Source organism: Sturnus vulgaris, chromosome 1, assembly GCF_052056855.1.
Source record: "Sturnus vulgaris isolate bStuVul1 chromosome 1, bStuVul1.hap1, whole genome shotgun sequence".
NCBI classification, from domain to species: domain Eukaryota; kingdom Metazoa; phylum Chordata; class Aves; order Passeriformes; family Sturnidae; genus Sturnus; species Sturnus vulgaris.
In genome coordinates, this window is record NC_142243.1 from 112,208,296 (window position 1) to 112,229,367 (window position 21,072).

At 37.6% G+C, this 21,072-nt stretch overlaps 1 long non-coding RNA gene across 5 annotated transcripts in view; it reads left to right on the forward strand.

Moving 5' to 3' along the window:
* Positions 1 to 21,072, forward strand: part of LOC148225412 (uncharacterized) — a 91,367-nt gene that overhangs the window by 20,620 nt on the left and 49,675 nt on the right. For all 5 annotated transcript variants that reach the window (XR_015807201.1, XR_015807203.1, XR_015807202.1 and 2 more), the window contains exon 2: positions 10,682 to 10,759. This is a non-coding gene — a long non-coding RNA (uncharacterized LOC148225412). The remainder of the gene's footprint in view (positions 1 to 10,681; positions 10,760 to 21,072) is intronic.

The following is a 21,072-nucleotide window of genomic DNA, read 5'->3' on the forward strand; positions in this document are numbered from 1 at the left end:
TTGCTCTGTCTTTTATAAACTAGGAAGGATTTTAAGTTCAATAAGCAGGACGCGCATTCCTGCGCATTGTGATCTGAACTATGCTATGTCTTTACCTTCACAGCAAGTTTCTAAGGCTCAGCTTTCTGCAAACTCTGTATTACTCAAAGAGACGGGCACTGACAGCCCTTCTGGATGCCCCAGTTTACCAGGCAAAGGCAGTCTTGGTGGCCACAAAACTGCATACAAGAAAAGGTTTCAAAGTTGAAAAGGTCAAGTGAAAATCCTTAGTTCACAAGTACAGAATTATAGAATGGTTTGTTTGGAAGGGACCTTAAGGATCATCTAGTTCCAACCCCCCTGCAGTGGAAGTTACACCTTTCCAGAGTTTTTGTGGCTTTGCCTAGCCAGAATTGAATGTTAAATTTGCAATTGTCAGAAAGGCCATACTTTTTCTGGCTGTTGGGAGAGAGATGCTCAGAGTTCAGCTTTCTACATGGTTAAACAGATCTGATGGCTGGCTAATACTGAAGGATCCCAAAAGCTTGTAGGAGCTTTTAAAGACAACAAGCCACAAGGAAGGATGACAGTCTTTTCCATACTGACTCACCTTTTGACAGCTGGACATTAAAATTACCTATGTTCTCCCTTCACAGAGGTTCTAGTTGGGGCTAATGGGCAGTTTAGTGTTTCCTTTGGACAACATCTGAAGCAGAGCGGAAAGGAAGTAACAGATTATTCCTCAGACTAGTCAAATATGATGAATGTGTCTAGGACTTTTGAAGGTACTGTACTTCCAAGGCATCTTGGTGTCCAGTACAAATTTCCTCCACTTTCCTCCACAGGATGGTGCAGCTTTGTGCTGCCTTTTGCTGTGGGCTGTGGCCAAAACCACAATGTAGCAGATTACTAGGGTTTTCTTTCTCCTTCCTCTATACAAGCCTGCACTGGCAATACAGCTCCTCCTAAGTGCTCCTGAGGGTTTCAAAAGATGGAAGAAATTATTTCCTATCCAAACATAACAATAGTAATGATAGCACACAAGCAGATAAGGCTGTCAATTTAGTACAATTAACTATCTACTCTGCTATGCCTTCATTTGGTGATCTATTTTTACAAGGCAATTCAAAGGGGAAAAGAAAATATTTATAATAAAAGAGAGGGATCAGAAAGGAACAAAAATTATGGGGAAGAAATAAAGCAGTGGTGGACTTGAGGGGATAAAATTGAATAAAACATGCAGAGAGACAGTCCACACTGATGCCATATGTCAGATAAAGCTAACCACAGTCATACCTGCTCGATGGTCTCTGACTACTGGTTGAAGTTAGGACAAATGAGGCAGTGATAAGCTCTTTTAAAAACAATGTCTAGGGGCCTTAAAAAAATATTTGTAGTGAGGATCTCAGAGAGAATTTCTCTTCCTGCAAGTACTTGTGTCCACATTACTAAGAGTCATTTGAAGTACTAACCCTAACTAAGGTCTCAAAGTAGAGATTGTTCAAAGGACTTTGAGCAAAACTGAGTGCTTGGTGTCACAAAAGTTAGATTTGTTATGGTGAGTTTGCCCAGGGGTGCCTATTCAAACCTGGACTTGAACAATTAGAAGGTGCTGCAAGAAGTTAAGGAATAATCACAAGAGGCTCAGAAAGATCACAAGCAACTTTTTCAGAGCTTCTATGGCTACAGGCCATAACACAGAATGAGAGTGATTCTTGCTTATGGGTGACTGACAGAACTGATGCAGGTTTTGACCACATCAAATAGGAATAATGAAATGTATTGCTAGTGCTTCAAGGTTCAGGCCAGTTCCCCTCCTCATTCTCCAAATATGATTTTGTGGAAAAGGTGAAAGTGCAGGGCAGGGGAGGAGGCAAAACTCCCATATAAGCTATTTGTCTATCCCAGATTTCTGGATGACTCTAATGAAGATTGTTCTAACACTCCAGGGGAAAGAGCAAGTGGATGAAGCCACATTTATCCAGAAAAATGGGAACAGAGACATTAATCTGGTTTTTTGTGTGGTGATCACAAATGACAGATCTGACCTTTCATGAACTGCAGTTATGGGCAGGTCTGCCGAGCTTAAAATTGGATTGGACAGCATGTCTGCTCCAGCTAATAATGCTGCTGGTACTTGTCAGTGGCCGTGTCACTCCTGCTCTTGTAAACTATGAGCATAAACTTTGGTCTCGGGAAACTTTGTGACCATCAGAGAGAAAAATTCATAAACCCTTACCAGTATAAGATGACCACTGCTGAATTTTGATCTGCTGAGATCTTTTGAGGCAATCCTGTCTGTGTGAGAATGCTGTGATGCAAAGTCATTGATAGAACTAGGTAGCTGAGGAGTAACTTTATTGAAGAGGGACCTGAGTCTTTGTAGGAAGATCAGTACCTGGAAGAAGTGCTTAAAACAGAAGGCCATTTCCATGTTTGATAATTCGAGTTTTACCTGATACAAGAGGAAGTGGGAAATGATGCAATATAAAAAGGTTGAGATATAGACATCCCATATTATACATGAAACTGAAGTTATTTCTACCAAAAGGGAAAAACCCAGCAAATCTTCAAGGAAAGGTGTTGAGAGGAGAAAGAAAAAAAGCAGGTTATTATGAGAAAATGCCTGGAAGGAAATAATTTATGGAACTTTGAAATTATTTTCCAGTCAGCAGTAGGTTTCCACTTTTCAATTAATCCCACTTTTCATTACATGCAGTACTTTTCCCTACAATGCCCCAATATGCAGTCCAAAATGTACATCTCAATGTAGACTCTTTTTTCCAGTCTTGCAGTCTTTGAAACTGCCTTCAGTTTCATGTGGGTTATACATGATGGGTTCCAAACTGCCAGACTAGATTTGAAGAAGCTCTTAGAGATTCAGTAACTCACAGCTGAAATGGCAGAGGACTTAACAGTGCAGTTTGTATGCATTCATATACTAAGTCAGCAACTGCTTCTAGGAAACCTGTTCAGTCATTAGAGAAAACAATGAAGGGCAAGTTGTTCAGAGACTAGATTCCTATACTTTTGAGAACTACCTAGAACAGCACACCTAATCATTGATCACTACTTAAGATGTGTTTTTGCAGCTGTCTCCAATTATTCTATGACAGATGCCACTGTTGTAAGTTTTTTGCTTATTTATGGATTAAGTCTCTCATCCATCAGCAGGATAACTGTTTACACTGTACCTCTTACTGTAAAAAAAAAAAGAAATTATTGTATATCAGACCTGGAACATAGCAGGTATAGTTGTCTCCATACCATTGCCAAGTCTGCTTTATAGAATAGAATCATAGAGTCATTTAGGTTGGAAGAGACCTTCAAGATAATTGAGTCCAGCCTTTAACCCAGCACTGCCAAGTCCACCACTAAACCATGTCACTAAGTGACACATCTACACATCTCCAGGGATGGTGACTCAACCACCTCCTGGGCAGCCTATTCCAGTGCTTGAAAACCCTTCCTCTGAAGATTCAATCTAAACCCCTCATGGCCCAGCTGTAGGCCATTTCCTCTTGTCCTATCATTTGTTGCTAGCAAAGAGTATGTTCATCCAATCCATGAGCAGTTTCATTAGGAGGATGCTGTGGGAAATTATGCCAGAGTTTTTACGGAGGTCTAGATAGGGAACATCCACTGCCTTTCCCTTATCCACTGAGTGGGTCATATTGTCCTACAAGGAAGTTTGTCAAGCAGGACCTGCCTTCCATGAGGCCATTTTGTCTGAGCCTGATGCCCCTGTTGTCCTGTACATGCCAGCAATGGCACTGAAGATGCTCTGCTCCGTGACCTCTGCTGGCACTGAGGTCAGACTGAGGGGTCTGTAGCTCCCCAGATCCTCTACCCAGTCCTTGTAGCTATCACAATGGCTAGCCTCAAGGTAGCTTGGACCTTTCTGGTTATCTAGGGCTGCTATAAATGCTGGAAAGTGGTTTGGTGAGCACTTCTGTCAGCTCCCTGACTCAATGACACAGGACTACCCCTGACCCTCCTTCTTTGCCTTCCCTTTCCCGGGTGTCTGTAGCCACCCATTGCAGCACTCAGTGGTGAAAGTCATCTCACCACATTTCTGTGAAGGTGGCTATGTCATAGTTTAATTGCTGCACAGTGACTTCTAGCTCCTCTTGTTTGTTGCTGCATTGGCATAGATCACATGATGATTTATACTTTTTGTTACCATGAGAAAAGAAATAAAAAACAGACTCAAGATATTTATATACTCCAGTTAAAAATGTTGCTTGGCTTAGCTTTCTCAAAATTGCTGCTAGTATTGTGAATATCTCTTCCCCAGGCTGGCATCACTACAGAAGCAGAACCATTATGAAATGCAGTTTTGCCAATGTAAATTTGTTTTTTCTGGCTATGCTTATCATGTTTGAAAGCCATTTTTATAAAAAACACAACAAACAAGCAAGCAAAAACTAGCTATTGGTGGATGCCATATTTTTGCTAGGGCTAGAAAAATGTAAACAAGCTTTTGAAAGAAATCTTGCAAAAAAGCATATGAATGTGTTTTCGCTCTGGAACGGAAAGCAATACTCCCATCCATTCTAATTCTGCAAAAGTATAATGCTTCAGGAGAAGAGGGCATGTGTTCAATAAAATTATGTGACAGAGAAAATTTAGGCCTAAACAAGTTTCCAATAATAAAGTATTTTGAATTTATATGGGATTTTTTTATGCTACATAACTTAAAATATCTGTTTTCATTAAGCAGTCAGTCCTAATAAATGCTCCCCTAAAAGACAACTATCTTCATTCCCTTGCTCCTTCCTGACTCCTGCTTCTGTGTTGATTCATCTACACCATGCTGATTTTCCTTGCATTCATACATTTATTTGGAAAGATTCTCATTTTTTATCCTTCCTCCTAACCATCCCACCCAAAAGTAAATCTGTATCATTTACAAAGAGACCTATGTGCCATACAGCTCAAAACATGGCAAGGAGTTGATCTGCTTGCAACAGGTAAAAATATTCAAATTTCTCTGGCTGTCCTCTGCATCTCCATTAAATGATTCAAGTTGTATTTTAGTCCTAAATTTCTAACATAATATCTTATTTATGTTTTCCCATTAGAGATAAAAGTTCCACCTATTTGTCATTAGAAATTTGTCAGCCAGTCAATTTGTGATGACTGCGGAGAGCTGAGAGTAGCAAAATTAAACCCTCCTGTTTGTGTGTTTTTAATAAATTTCTACAGGAAAAGATGTAGCGTATTGCATTAAGTAGGAGTTTTATCTCTGTACATTTTTTTTTCTCATTATCAATCCAGTGGGTAATTTTTTGAATTTAAATTAATATTCCTTGAGTTTATCTGCCACAAGCAAAATAAATGCTCCAGGTATTGTTACTTTTTTGGCAGAGTCTTAATGTACACTTTATGGACTGATGTGCTAATTTTCATTTGTTTGGATGAAAGAAGATAATTTGGCCCTGTGTAGGTCAAAGCCAAGTTATTTTAAGTTTAAGATAAGACAAAAATTGTGTTTCATTTTTATATGAATCCAGTCATTTAGTAGCATTATGGTTCTAAATGGAGTGAATGCAGAATATATACCCCTCAGATATTTGGGAAAGAAAGTCTGCATTTTGGGTAATTGGTCTACTACTGCTAAAACTCATATTTGAATGGGCACTGGCTAAGAAATACTATACTTCTTTATGAGTATTTTCAAGATGGGGAGAAATTGAAGACAGCAAATTATGATGAAAAATCATTTTTAAAGGATTGCCCACAAAACAAAAATTCTGACTTGTGAAATAATGTGTGATAGCTTGAATCAATGCTATAATTTAGTTTTGACAATTTCAATCTGTTTCAATTTGATTTCCCAGAAATATTTCACTGTTTCTACCCTAGGTTATATTTTGAACTGAAAAATACTTTGATCTTAAATGGAACCAAGTTATGAAGAGGAAAACAACATGTAATATTTTAATATATATGTTTTACATTAGAAATGTTACTTGCTTGGAATGAGTATTACTATTTAGTTTTTCAAATTAAAAAAAGCCAACAGCAAAAAACAATTCCCAATTCCTTGTATTATCCTCTATTCCTTACGAGGGAGCTAAATGCAGTTGCTAGGAACAAGGGTCTGCCTGCCTAATTTTGAAATGCTGCCACAGATACTTTTAAGTTAAGTTCAGCTATGAGGAAGTCTTATTTTTCCTTCTGAGATGATCCTTGCTGTGCCTTCTGTAACTGAAGTTAAAAAAATGCAGCAAGTGGAGATAGAATTCCTTTCCTTCTTGGGCACATTACCCTTTCTGCATCATCTAAACGTTGTCATTCTGTGCTGTCTGACAGCACCATCTGGTTCAGAATGTAATATCTCAGATCTGGCCATTTCTGGAGCTAGATGTGCTGCCACAATGTATACCGTGAGTCGCTTTTGCCTTTGTACTACATCTTCTGAAATCATAATGCTGATGCGGCGTCTTCAGATGATCCAAAACCCCAGACTGTTTAAACAGAAACAATGAATAATTCATCTCAAAAACAGAGAAAAGCAAACAAACAAAAGTCAATGGACATCTCCTGGTTAGCTGGGAAAGAAGGGGATACACAGTATGCTCTGCTGTCATTGTCAGAGAGTACAGAATAACCTTTGCCATGTGAGGAGAACTCTCTGGAGCTCTGCTAGCAATGGCAGATCATTTAGAGGATCACTGGTTCCATATCACTCCTCTCTAAAATGCCAAGCAGGAATGAGCTATAGCACACAAAGCTCTCTCTACAGGTATAGTCTTCTGGGAATCATAGCCACTAGATATAAAGCCAGTAGTTTTGTGTAGTTTTGCACAGTGTGTTTTGGACTGGGACAAGCTTATCTGGCTTCTTAATTAGGGAAAAAAAACCCCCAAAACTCATAATAGTGATTCTTCCATTAACAAGCAGGAAAACTTTACTCAGGAAGATGAATGGAGAAATTCAGTGGAACACTCAAACTGCCTTGCACCACTTTCTGACAAAAAGCATCCATAAATCTGATTTTATGTGGCGGTAGCAATAAGCTTCTGACTGCTTTGTCTCATTAGAGTTGTGGGAAGAAATTGGAATATGTCTCTAGCCTGGCAAACTAGGCCCTCTACCTGTAAATTATTAAACCTTATGTGTGTCAGGTGTGCTCAGAAAGGAATGAGCCAGGGAACAGAGAGAAATAAAGGTTGCATTGTTAGGTGCAGAAGCCAGAAAAGAGATCAGAGGAAGACAATCATATTTTGCTTTGCTTTGGCTTTATCTGCTTATTAGGGAGCATGGAATAACAAAACTGCCTTTTCAAGGTCACCGTAACACAGGGAAAAAAATGCATTGAGTGCACAGGCAGCTGAGTGAAAAGTAGAATGTGTGCTGACTAATATGGGCAAGGGTTTTTGAGAACTACTCATACATAGGGAATCATGCTCAGTCCTAAGATATCAGTTTTTCATTGTATTGGAAATAGAAAAATGATGCACACCAGAAACAGCAGATATAGGGATTTGGATCATATGATCTGGATTTATGTGCATAAGTACTGGTTCTGCTGGTAAGCAGATGCACAGCATCAATAGGTTTTTCCACAATGGCTCCACCTAAAACAAATCTCTTTGCAAGTGTTATGCACTACCACGAGTTCGAGGATCTCTAACCCACATCTGATTTTTGGAGGTGTCTAATTGACCTTGGCACCTCCATGCATCATGGAACACTGTGAACAACTCTCTTATGGGTTTTATTTTAAATTATTTTAGGTAACCAAAATCTGAATCCAGGTTACACCTTTCACAGTATTTTTTTCAGGTTGACTGACTATGTGCTTTAGTACGCAGTGAATGAGGAGAAAAATAATAATCAAACAGTTTAGGAAAAATAGAAGTAGTTAAATGTAAAAGATCTGAATAACTGCAGTGTCTGAGAAAAATGAAATAAATGTAGGAGTCTGATATAAAATTGAATTGCAAGCACTGGACAGTGAAGGGCCTGGATTATGACTGTGTCATAATCCAGAAGTCTGGAAAAGTATGTGCCCTTACATTGTTATCTTAAAGGTACTCCAGAACAAGGGCAGTCATCTACGAAGATATTAGTCTCTATAGCATAATATCAGAGATTTAGCCATTAAGTGCCATTGGGAGTGGTAGTGTTACTCCTAGGAAAGGTATCATTGCTGCCCATAGATAAAAGAGTAAAAATCTCAATTTATCTTCTTGATGGTGCTATTCAGCAATCAGTTTCTTTTCTACTTCAAAGTCTGCATTAAATGAGGCACAGCTGGAGGACAGAATGAAAGGACTGGCTGTTCTGAAGCTTTTGGGAAGAGGCATGGAAGAGGCAGCTTGGGACTCACACTACTCCAGGGGACACAGTTAGATGGCCTAGTTTCTGGCAGAAAATGGAGAGCGTTTGTATTACACATCCATCACCACAATGTGTCACCTCAAGTTTGAAGCTCTATGGTCTGACCAAGAATGCTTGCTACAGTTTCACATGCTTCTTGTTCACTGCAGCAATAAAAAAAAAAACAAACCCCTGCCATTATAAAATTTTCATTGATACAACAAATACAGAAATATTCCTGTAATATACCAGCATGCAATGATTTGTAACGATATGTGAGCACAGAAAGGATGACTGACCAGTGGCAGAGTGAACTCTAGCAGTGTGATTAATTCCAGACATTAAATCCTTATAGCTCTCCTGTATCCTCAAATCAAACCCCCATGCTTTCCACATTGCTCACTAGACACAGAGAATAACATGATCATTTTGGAAGTTCAGTCTCGCCTGCAGGCAAGAACTTGTCCCGTCATAGCAGAAACAAAAGTAGCACAGCAGGACCTTCACTATCAGGAACAGCAACAGGAATTGTCCTCGTGAAACAACTGGTCGCTTATGTGTGAGTTTAAATGTGGGTGTTTGATTTCTGTGAATGCCATTCTCAACTGTGTGTATACCAACCTAGATAGATAGTGAGCATAATCATTCTTTGACAATAACGAGGCATATAGTTCCAGAGAAAATATTCCCAATTTGGAAACGTTTTACTTAGTCACTATGCATAATAGGGAAGAAAAAGAGGAAACTGCGCTGATTTTTCCCAAATCAACCTTTTGATCAGTTAACTAACACTTCTAACATGTAAAGGAGCTCCTTGTGTGATAGTGGACACTGCTGCTTAGGCAAGGATCTGGGACTCTTCATCTGTACTGCCCTTCCCTGTCGTCCCCACCCCACCCCAGCTGTTACTTGCAAAGATAAATACTCCAGTCCAAATATAAGTATTATAATTGGTCAGAATGTGAAAGAGCATAAAATCTTATAAAATATATCAACACAGTGATTACATTTCTTAAAACATCTATTGCCTTAATGACAGAACTGTATCTGTCAGCAACAAATCCCCCACCCCCCTCCCCCCCATTTGTCAATAAAATACATTTACACTGGTGGCATCTGGCTACCAGTGACTGGATGCTTTATAAATATAGAGATAGATGAATTAACTAGATTAAACAGATAGATGTAGGATGTTTGAGCTGAAGAGCCATGAACCCTTACTTAAGGGATTTGTCCTATAAATTCTTCTGTACCAGATTACTTTGTAATAATGGTTTATAGCTATCCAGGCTCTAAATCAAAGAACTATTGGCTTGAATGAAGGATGAGGCATGAATCATATTGTGTTATAAAGAAACACATAATACCCAGTTGTTCATTTTTTAATTTGCTGCATGAGGAAAAAAACCTTCACTCTTTGACTTCAACCCTGCAATGAATTGCAAAATGGCAGAAAGAAATATAAAGATCTTTAGTCTTTGGCATTAAATAGGCTTTAAGGTCTTCTTGATGAACCATTAGTACCCGCAGGCTACATGCTGCCTCAGTGGGATTCTGGTGCACTCATTTGCTATATTACACTCAAGTACAGTAACCCTTGCATAGCTCAAATGCAGCAGCCACACAGCAGTCAGGGACATGAGCTGATCTGAGCCCAGTTGTGTAGAAAAAAGAGAATATCAGAGGAGTCAGCTCAGAAATCACAGCATCATCATAGCAAAACCCTTTATGCTGCTTGAAGCAACTACTTTCATGAATTTAAAACTGATAGCATTCTAAACACAAAAAGTAGGGAAAAAACCCAATTGTGGAGCAGTAACAACAAAGCCCAGGCATGAGATCTTTGCATGGAATGCTATGAACTTGTGGCACTTAAGGACATTGTTTAGAGGAAGACTTGACAGTGCTGAGTTAATACTTGGACCCAATGGTCTTAGAGGTCCTTTCCAACCTGAGTGGTGCTGTGATTCTCTGGTTCTCTGAATACTTGTTTAACGTGGTGGAATATTTGGTGTTCATTCCTCCTTCATTCTTCCTGTGACAAGCATAGATTCTGCAGGTTTTTGGCTTCTTCATTCTATTTTTGGGGGTAAGGTAGTGTGAATCTTTGGTGATTCACAATCTGCTGCTGTACACTTGCATGAAGGTGAGGACAGGCTTGCCTGTGAGGACAGGGGTGGCCCATGTCACCATCAGGTAATGTCTCCAGCACTGTGCTGCTGTGCCCAGTCTCTAGACCTGGTCCAATTGCCAGACTGTCCTGTACCTACCCCTCTTTTGCTGTCATGTATGCAAGTTTTACCCTCAGCTTGTGCTCATAACTTAACCAACTCAGGTGTTTTGATATTAATTGTATTTTGTACCTACCCAGAGAGAAACTATGCTCAAGGAAGTGTCTCATTTGTGGAACCCAAAGTTTCTCTCAACCCAGTGCTTTTACCGACCTCAGGTAAGGATTTCCCTTTAAATAATTCTCTGTAATATGGGCATAACTAGCTGGAACTGCTAGGACACAATGTGTGAATGAAGCACACTCTAGTTTATTATGTAGGGTCTACAAGGTTTGCCCTATAAAATGACTATATTTTTAAATTAATATTTATAATGAAATGGATCTCTCTCCTTGAAGTAGACTTTATTAATTATTTCCTCCATTATTCTCAGATTAAAAGTATGTTGACTATTTCATAAAAGATTAATTGCTTACATCAAATTGTTAAGTATTTTTTGCTTCTCTTCTTATCATATACCCAACCTTCATATTTGGAGTCTTAATTTTTAGAATAAGCTTTTAATTTGTGAATTTGTGTTATTTGCATTGGTATATTTTGGACATGCAATCCTTTATTCAGTAAAGCCTCTTAAAGAACATTGCAAACAGTTGCTAATTAAGCACCATAATAGTCTTAAGCCCACAAAATTAGCAATATGCAATTAATAGGATGAGCTGTCACTCATTGAAAGCTTAATATGTAGCAAAGCAGCCAAATAAAGGATGAAGGTGTTAAATTCTTGACACTCTGCTAGTAACCTAGGTGATAGGTTAGGCACAAAACCTACACTTGACAAGGATACTGGGGATGACTTCATCATTTGCTGTGTAGACCGACATCTTGTCCAAAAGACAGCAAACTGACTTCTATTCTCTTTTAGTTACATGCTAACTTGGAGTGACATTATGTAAACGTTGTAATGGTGCTTCAAGAACACCCACTTACACTTTCACTTATGACCTTGGTTGGCCATGATAAATGGACTGGGAGTCATCCTCAAAAGTCAGTGAGATTAAATAATCTAACTGAAAAATACTGCTAAAATTTGAGATGGCTGACATAATAGCTATATTTTCAGGGGTATAAATTTCACCCAATTCACTTAGACTGACGGGATTTATTTTGCTTTTATTCCTCACCTTGCTTCCCTTTTAATATATGCATTATCGGTCTGTATGATCAAAACCCTGTTTCTCTGGAACATTAGTCAAAGCAGACAATAATGTATTAGATATACATAGGTTAGAAACGTGTCCCTCCTCGAGAAAAACATTTTAATCAGTTCTTTTGCATTTCTCTTATATTTCTCATTGACTTTAAAAGTATGAAGAATGTGCCACATAATACATTATATATTTTCTCTGTTCAGTTATCAAGATCCTGATATGTTACTTACCGGTATTCTTTAAAATTTATTTTAAATATGGCATTAAAATTCACAAATTATATTTCAAAAGGAACATAAATTCCACAGAAAGGACAGATTTACAGAATTTTAAAGCAAATTTCAAAAGCTCAGCTGTCATCATACCCATCCGTTGCAATGAGTATAAATAACTTCCTTTTAATATATGAAGCATTGGGAGGAGAGAAGAAAAATATACATGCATAGCAGGAAAACTCCAGGTGCTCCTAGAGTTATTTGGGACATTTTCCAGTTGACAGTATGGAAATACTGTCAGTCAGGCCAGAAAGCTTGTTGCTATGGGGACACAATAACAGAATCATTTGACAACTTGGCAGTTGTTAGAGTTGGCAGAGAGAACTCTGGGAGAGGGGCTCTTGGATGATTTCAGGTGGGTGTGCACTGGGGATGGATGGGTGGCTAGGAGGAAAAAAGACTAAAAAATTCTTTCAATCTCTCTCCTTTATGTTAGAGTGGCGTTTTAGTCTGTTTTGCCTCTTTGATTTTTTTTTTTTTCTTTTTGCAATGTTCCTACTTAGAAGCTTAACGTCTTTGAAAATGGAAGGAGAGAAGACCCATATTCAGACATCAGCTAGCTATGCATTCACCCTAGGATGAATATATATTGAAGTGAAAAAAAATTATGCAAGAGCTGGCAAAGAGATAAGGCGACATAAAAAGCCAATATGATTTTGGCTTTTCTCTCTGAGGAGTCATATCATAAACCAAGAAGATTATAGTTCCTCTGTAGTTCAGATGTGATGGTAGTTAGAATATTATAGTACCTGCAGTACATAGAGAGTCAGAGATTAACTAAGAAGAATTTAAAAACAGGTAGCAGTAATTATCGAAAATTGGAGGCTGGTTTATAAAGATGAAAGAACTAACACTGTTTAAGTTGGCTGAATGTCAGATAAGATGCATGTCACTAGTTCGCTAATATTTCAAGAGTCTGAACATCAAAGCAGTCAAGGAAATATTTAGTTGAATAACAGTATTCTTGGAAGAAATTGGGGTGGAAGTGAAGAAAATAAAAACCAGACTAGATATAAGGGAAGGAATCCTAGTTCTAAGTCTATTACATTTAAGAATGATCTGAGTTTCTGAGGAACAATATTATGGACTTGGAAAGTCCAAATTGACATGGAAAATGCATGGAAAAATGTATATTAAGCAGAAGTTTTAGTATTGTATTGCAGCTGAGAAATATATGAATCCTATTTCTTTTACTGGCAGGAAGTGAGAAAAATATGGTGACTGTTTGGGGTGCTTTTCTATATGAAATTAAAGACAACAAGGATTGAAAAGTCATTCTGTGGCAGTGCATGAGGAATTGGTAATGTGTCATATTTGAGTGATGCACTTACATCCAAAAATCCTCAGGGTTCCAATGCTGCAAGAGGATCTAGGGAGAGAAACAATGTCCTAACTCAGTCATAGACAAGGAATAGTGAAGTTTCCTAAAATGTATTACGGTCTAAATATATTGAAGATTGTGTAATTATATGATTTAGTGTATTTGGGAAAGTTTTCTGTTCTGTAACAGTTTTTCAGGAGAATACTCTCTCCATTGTGTCCACTAGAAGAATGAAAGTGATAAATATTTTCTATGTTTTTATGGCACAATATAAATATCAGATGTGTTTATAGATTTTAATTCTTTCTTACAGGCAAACTGCCTCTGTTTCTCTTCTGTTCTCTTATGATCACGCCACCCAGACTGTTCCCTTTCCCTGTGCAAATCAAAATCAATTAAAAATATCCCCACGGGACTCAATTTTCAGAGAACCTATATATCCACACCTCTAATGGAAGTCAATGATAGCTTCAGGCATGTGGCATCTCTGAAACTCAGGCTCTATAGAGCTAAGTAAAGAAAAACATATGGATTTTTTAGGTAATATACCATGGGAGAAATCTCTAAATGGGCCCTGAAATAATGAAACTACATGTTTTATACTATAGTCCAACTCACAATCACTAGGCCATCTCACCACAGGGGAAAAAGAGGATATTGAGAGTTATTGAACATTGCCAATTTTTGCTGTGGATCAGCTTGAAGTTATTTAGCACAGATGTTTCTGTAATTGTGACACACTGGGAAAATCCACATGCTCAATAGCCCTCAAACTTGCACTTCCATCTGTGCAGTATGATGGTCTACAGTTACTGCACACAGCTGCAATATAAAGCACACAGAGTTCTATCTGGCTTAAGATCCACTGAAAGATTTTTCTTAGCACCATCTGCACTTTTTATCTACCTGTCTCCCTATGGTTCTGTGTTTAGATGCAGTTACTGTCTTACTGTTATAAGACAGTAAAATATAAGCCTGGTGAAAATAATAATGTGTAAAGAACTGTACAAAATTTAACAGTGTGGTTAGAAACCTCTAGTCATGATAGGAATTTAACAGTAAACTGTGAAATCCATCAGTATTTCTATTTATATTTAAGTCAGTTTTGAACTACATTAGTAACAACTGAAAGATAGGATTCTTATACCAGAAAAAGAACATGATTTAACCCACAGTGGTGAAAATGATGCTTCTGGAAACTACTTCCTCATCCTAATATCTTCTTAGACTTTGATCACATTCCAAAATGTACAGGGAAAAAAAACTCCACCTCTGCTGATTTAACAAACATTTTGGAATCAAAACAGTGTGTACCAATCTAGAAAATTAGAGAGGAAGACTTCCACTACCTTTGAAATTTAAATAAGCTTGAATGTTAATTATTCATAACTTATTTGTTCAGTTCAGGCTCAGGATACAGAGAAAAAAGAAGGTAATCTTTCAAAATTTAGGAATATACAACTCAGTGTGGAGAGACAGAAGCTGTTGTTGGTGTTATCCAGGCAGAGAGAAAGCTGTTGCTGTCATATTATTTTTTCCCTATGTTACTGCAGCTGTGAGTCCATTATGTATCCCTGTCTAAGGAGAAGGTCGGACTGTTGCCCTTGACTTTATAGCCCCAACAGGAGGCTGGACATGTCATTTAACTTCTTCTCTGCAAGAAAGAGCTGCTGCTTTTGTTCTGCAACTCTTTCTTGTAATATCCTGATCCAAGTCACTTCTACAGCTGGTGGTTGCATTGGGAAGTATAGCAATTCCAACAAGAGGACACTGTGAAATGTTTCCCATCATGCAGCCATGCTAAATAATGCAAGAGAACTTCTGCATTCTCACATTTAACAGGAAGTCTTCAGACCCTGAGAGATTAAAGAAAACCATCTCACTTCTAAATCAGACTGTAATCTCACATGATTGTCTGGAATGCTCACAGAATTCAGTCCTGTAGAAACCTGGAATATTAATGACAGAGTTTTGACTTTTGTTAAAAACATCTTGGGATCTGGAACTGTCAGAACCTCTTTTTTATGTCGTCCTTTTTCTCTTCTTGACTTCTTCTCTGGGAGCTCAACTTCATCATGTTTTGAAAGAAACAGCTAACTGTACATCAGTGTTGCAGAACCAGCATATTTCTGGGATATGTTTTGTCCAGCACTTCAATCAAATTATTTTTGTTTATTTAGATTATAGATGATAGTCACAGATAGATGCACAGTGTGTAGTCATCCAGCACTACTGCACATCTGTTACTGTAATTATGTAACATTTTCTTTCTCTCAAAAATACAGGGCTTGTACTGTAGCACAAAATATTAAGATACCACTTCCCTGGCTGCAAGAGTAAGTTTTTGCCTAGAGTGTATCAGGACAATTCAATACACAGACATCTTGAGGAACCCCCTGTGTCAGGAAAGACTAAATTTTGTATGCTAATTCTAAAACCTCCACAAAATCTATGGTGATGAAGAATGCTATGCCCTCCATTTTCATATCCTTTCCCTTATGTTAAGGTTGAATTAATTATGGTACACTTTCCGGGTTATTTAATTTTTTTTTCTTTTTTTCCCCCTTTTTTTCTTTGCCTCTTTGGAATTACTTTGGAGAGCCCTTAACAATATATGTCAAAATGTAAGGGCTGCACTGCATTGTGAACTGTTCCTCTGCTGACTCATCTGCCACAGCTAATCAAGACTTTTTGGTCTACATACTGCAGCATTTTAAACCTTTTAGCAGTAAAGCAGTGCTTTTTGCTCAAAAGCTTTTAAATTATAGCACATGGTGGGTGGCTGATAAGATTTCTTTATTTTTTTTTTCTTAAGTGAAAACTCTTTTCTTGTTATTGCTACCTGGTGTCATGTTCTATTTATCAAGTCACAAAGTTTTTGGTGTCCAGTACTTTTTTTTTTTTTTCTGAGCTGGGGAATTGTTTTCCTATTTAGGCAGCCCCACACTTTTTCAATTTGGTCCAGTGGCACCTGTTAGTGACACACAGGCCTAGGTTATTCTTTCCTTGTCCCACCTACAGTGTAGAAAAAGGAACATTGGTCCTCAGTCTTCATGCTTCAGGAATGAAGCTGGGAACAGGAAAGATTACAGGGAATTTTCTGAGTATCATAATTTCAGTTCATTGTAGCTCTTTGGGTGAGGAGACAAAAGACCACAACTTCCAGGATATTCTAGTTTTATGCTCTCCTTGCTGTTCTTAGTTGTCTGTATCATCTTCTTTTGCCTGGAAGTCCTAGCAAGTACTGTCCAGTCCAGTACTTCCACAGGGGCTCACATCACTTGAACTAAATTATCTTCTTCAACCCTTTGGCAACTGGGGAAAAAAGCACTCTTTGCAAAGGAACAATATGTGCAGCTTGATGAATGGTGCAGTCTCTGTATGTTGCTTCTACAGAACATCTCAAACCTTGTGTCACTGCTTTGTGTTCTCAGCAGTTTTCCTTTAAGGCAGCTCCTTCCTCCAGGATGAAACAAAATGAATATTGTTTCCTTTGGGATTCACAGAAATTGTATTCACTGTAGAAGTGAAAATTAACTGTATTTAGGACCTATATTGTGTAAACTTCTCATTTTGCAGTGATTTTTTACCACCACATTTTTCAGTACTTAATTCTGAAACTTCCTTACCAATTCACTTTTTCCACTTGGGGATTATAATAAAGAACTGATTTAAGGATAGAGATATCTGTGTTAAGAAGTACAGCACATGATCACTCAAGACTTTTTTAGAGGGTCTAATATTTACTTCTGATTTTGTGCTTACAAAAAAAAATCCCCAAAGTGGTTATTTTATAGACAGAGAAATTTAAATTCCTATACTATCTAATACATCTCTTTGACTATTATACTTGAATAGAAGCTATATCTTGAATTGCTTTTAGCTTGATTGCAAAATGGTTATTAAAAATCTCAAGACACTTTTGCAATGATGGGGAAGTGGTGGATGTCCCATTCTTTGATGTCTTCAAGGCCTGGTTGGATGGAGCTCTGAGCAGCCTGGCACACTGAAAGGTGTCCATGTCCATGGCAGGGAGGTGGAACACAATGATCTTTAAGGTCCTTTCCAACCCAAACCATTCTATGATTAATTCTATGAATTCTGGAGTGGGAGTAAGTTATAGATGGCGTGTTACAAGTAGACTTTAAGCTCTTATCCAGTGAATTACACAGACTCTTTGCTGCTATTAATGATGATGTATTTTTCTGACTCAGCTACACTCTTTTCTCTCTCCAAGTTCCTATAATAAGAGTTTGAGAAATTTAAAGATATCTCTGTTTTTAATTTTGGTGGTATTATGTATTTCTAGCTGACGTCTCTGCTCCACAAAATTACATTTTATTTACTTCAGCAGACAGGAATCATGAAATCCTAGGACAAGAAAAGAACTTCAAGAAATCATCTCATCCTTTTTGTTTGTTTAACTGTTATTTAAAGCAAACTCCATTCTTTGGTCTTCTCTACTCTGAATTAAACTACTCATTTCCTTCAGTCTTTGCATATAAGCCATGTTTTTAAAGCTCTGATCTTTTTTTTTTCTTTGTTTTTTGCTAGACTCTCCGCATTGATCTATGAGTTTATTGAAGTGTACTGTCCAGGACTAGACACAATATTCTGTTTAAGGCCATAGTGTTGAATAAAACATTGAACAAAGCAGAGGGATTACTTCACATTTCCTTCCAGTCATAGTCTTTCTTATACATCCTGCTGTACAGATTCTGAGGCATTTGCTTTTTTCACAACAGCATGACACTGTTGACTCATGCTTACTTTGTGACCCTTTTCAATCCTTCATTTATTTTTAAAAAAACCTGTTCATAGACCATTATTCCTCTTCCTGCATTTATGTAGTTAATCATGACTAAGTATGGGATCTTGCTTTCACCATTACTAAATCTTGTAATATTTTCTGTCCATAATCTCTGATTTTTTAAGATCATCTTGAATTCTGTCCTTGTCCTCTTACATTCTTTTGGTCTCTCCCAAGAAATGGTATCTGTTAAATTATCTGTTAAATATCTGTTCCTTTTAGATCATTAATGAAAATATTGAATTGTAACAAAACCAGAGGAGACAGACCATTAGAATGTGTCCTGTTAGGTATGTATTTCCGATGAAAAACAAATTGAAGACACAATTACATTGTCCTAATATACACATATAATGGTTGACTGAGAATTGACAACATGGTTTTATTGCATCAGTTAAAAATATTATTGTAATTTTAGTTTAAAATATGGACAATAAATATCTTCCAAAAAGGCACAAGCGTTTGTGCAGTGAAAAGACTAGTTTTTTAATATTTCTTTCTCTCTGTATATGCTTTTTTAGGGTTGCCACAGATTTAATCTGTGACCTCAAAAGGCATGTCATCAAAACTGACGTTGAAATCTATACAATTTTGTGAAACATTTTAGTATCAATAAACTGCTATTAAAAAACAACCACAACAACAACAACAAAACCCCCAAAATTTTGAAACGTTCCAAGGAAGTCTAATATCTGTAACTGAACTTCTGATTAGAAAAACTTTAGGCTAGGTTACAGAAAGTGAAATGTTTTCCAACAAAATAAGACTAAATTGAAAAGAAGAAAAATTGATTAATTTCAAGGAAATCTTCCTGATATCAGTGGCTCCGAGCTCTCATGAGAAGATATGGAAAATTCTTTGTGTTTCTGCTCATGGCAAGGAGGTTGGACTAGAACTTCAGGGCCCAGACTTTTTTAGACTTATGTGGTCAAGGTACCCAACTGGGACCAGCTGTGCCATGACAGGCAAATGAGCCCATCAGAGGTCAGAAAATTAATGCAGACACTTCACAAATCTACAGCTTCTGGAACCAAGGAGCACATGACCTCCATCAGGCACTGAAAAGAAGGGAGTCAATTCTCCTGAGCTCAATATAGTTCAGTGCCTGAAATTGTCCACAAGGCTTAGTACATAGTGGATTTTGTTTTAAATGTTTTACTGGTTTCCCATTGTCAGGAATTTAAAACAATGGCACCTTTTTGGGTTTTTTTGAGGCAGTCTAGTTTGTATTATACTGTATTTATTGCAAACCTTCACACAGAGAGAAAAATCTTCACTGTTTAAGTTTAAAATAACATAATTCCTCTTTGAGGAGATAGAAAGAGTAATGAATACCATACCAATAACTGTAGCTTGAAGAATCTGCTTTGAATATACGAAGGAATAGAAAACAAATAAGATTTCTTCATAAATGCCTGTTACAGATTGTCATCAATTTTTCACTTTATTTACTCCTTGCAGCCAATAACCCTACTCTTCCTACTCTTTATATTTTATTTTATATTGGTGGTAATAAAGAACAAGAGAGAGAACAAACCACATGTGACAGATGGTAAAGGCACACTTAATGTGCTATTGGGAAAAGTATTGCAGAAATGAGGACTATTCAGGACCATACAGTGGAAAGTAGCACGTTACACATAGGAGGACAAAACTTTTCTGATTTGGGGAAGTGTGAATTTAGCTTAGCTCCAGATTAACCATGGTCCCAGAGTCACAGATGTGCGTTAGTACTGTGCTGATTTCTAGAGGAAGGTCTTTCAGGGTTAGGGATCTGCAGCTAGAGGCTGGAAAGAAGGTGGTGAACTACGGGAAATACATGCCACTGACCTATTTTGCAGCCTGCCACCTCCCTAGGTGCAGAAATCCTGGCACTCAGATATATTAATCGTTTTGGCACAGTTCCACCTGAAACCTCAGGATTCACCTTTAAGGAGGGAGACAGATTTCTGCCAGCTAGAGGCAGCTATTTTAGGTGAGACTGAGGCTGCTGGCAACCCAAAGAGATAGTTTTCTTTGGTCGATGGGTGTCTATTTCTGCACTATTCATTTTTCATACAATTTTTGTGTTTGAGCAGTCTGTGTCTGAATATCTTCTGTAATTGTGTAAGGAAAACTCAGCTTTGATTTTGTTTTCTGTAGTTAAACTTTATTTGGATGAATAAGAAAATGAGAATATAGATAGAAAACCTAAGGAAAGTTTTAATCCGGAGCAGTTAGTGTATGGGGCCTTTTGTTTATATTTGGTTTTCCTGACAAGCGCATTATGCAATTTCCATTGCTTGGAGTAATTTAATGACAGTTTTATTTAATTTTATTTAATGTACGTCTTTTTTTGAAGTTATATGGGAAATTAACACAAATTGAATCAGAATTTGTCCTCCTTCCTGAACTTTGCCTGTTTTCCTGGTGAGCTTGGCAGGAAAAAAGACTGTATTTTGCTGAGTATTTACATACAGTATGACAGAGTAGGTCTGATCTCAAGTTGGACCCTAGATACTACTGTAATGCAAATAATAAAAAAAGATTTTGCCCACAGAGAGCCTATGTATATATTTCTATATCAGGATTTGTCTCCCGTTTTTATTCTTTCCTTTAGAAGTTTAGAGGGTTCTTTACTAGTCACTCAAGTACTAAATATTTAGCATCAATTCATATGAAAGTTTCTTTGATCTTTGTGTAAATAAACAGGCTCTCTTTCTCCCATAGGACTCTTTCTTGAAAATGATTTCTTTCATCAAGTAGTTTGTTGCATCTCTGTGAACATCAATACTACTTCCTTCAGAACTTCAAACAAATATTTCCTGCACATTTACAGGAAACATATTAAACACTATAAATGGCAACCTGCCTTGCACCTGATTCAATAGTTAAAGTGAGGTGTGAGCAACTTAGTGACACAGTGCTCTTCTGGCAT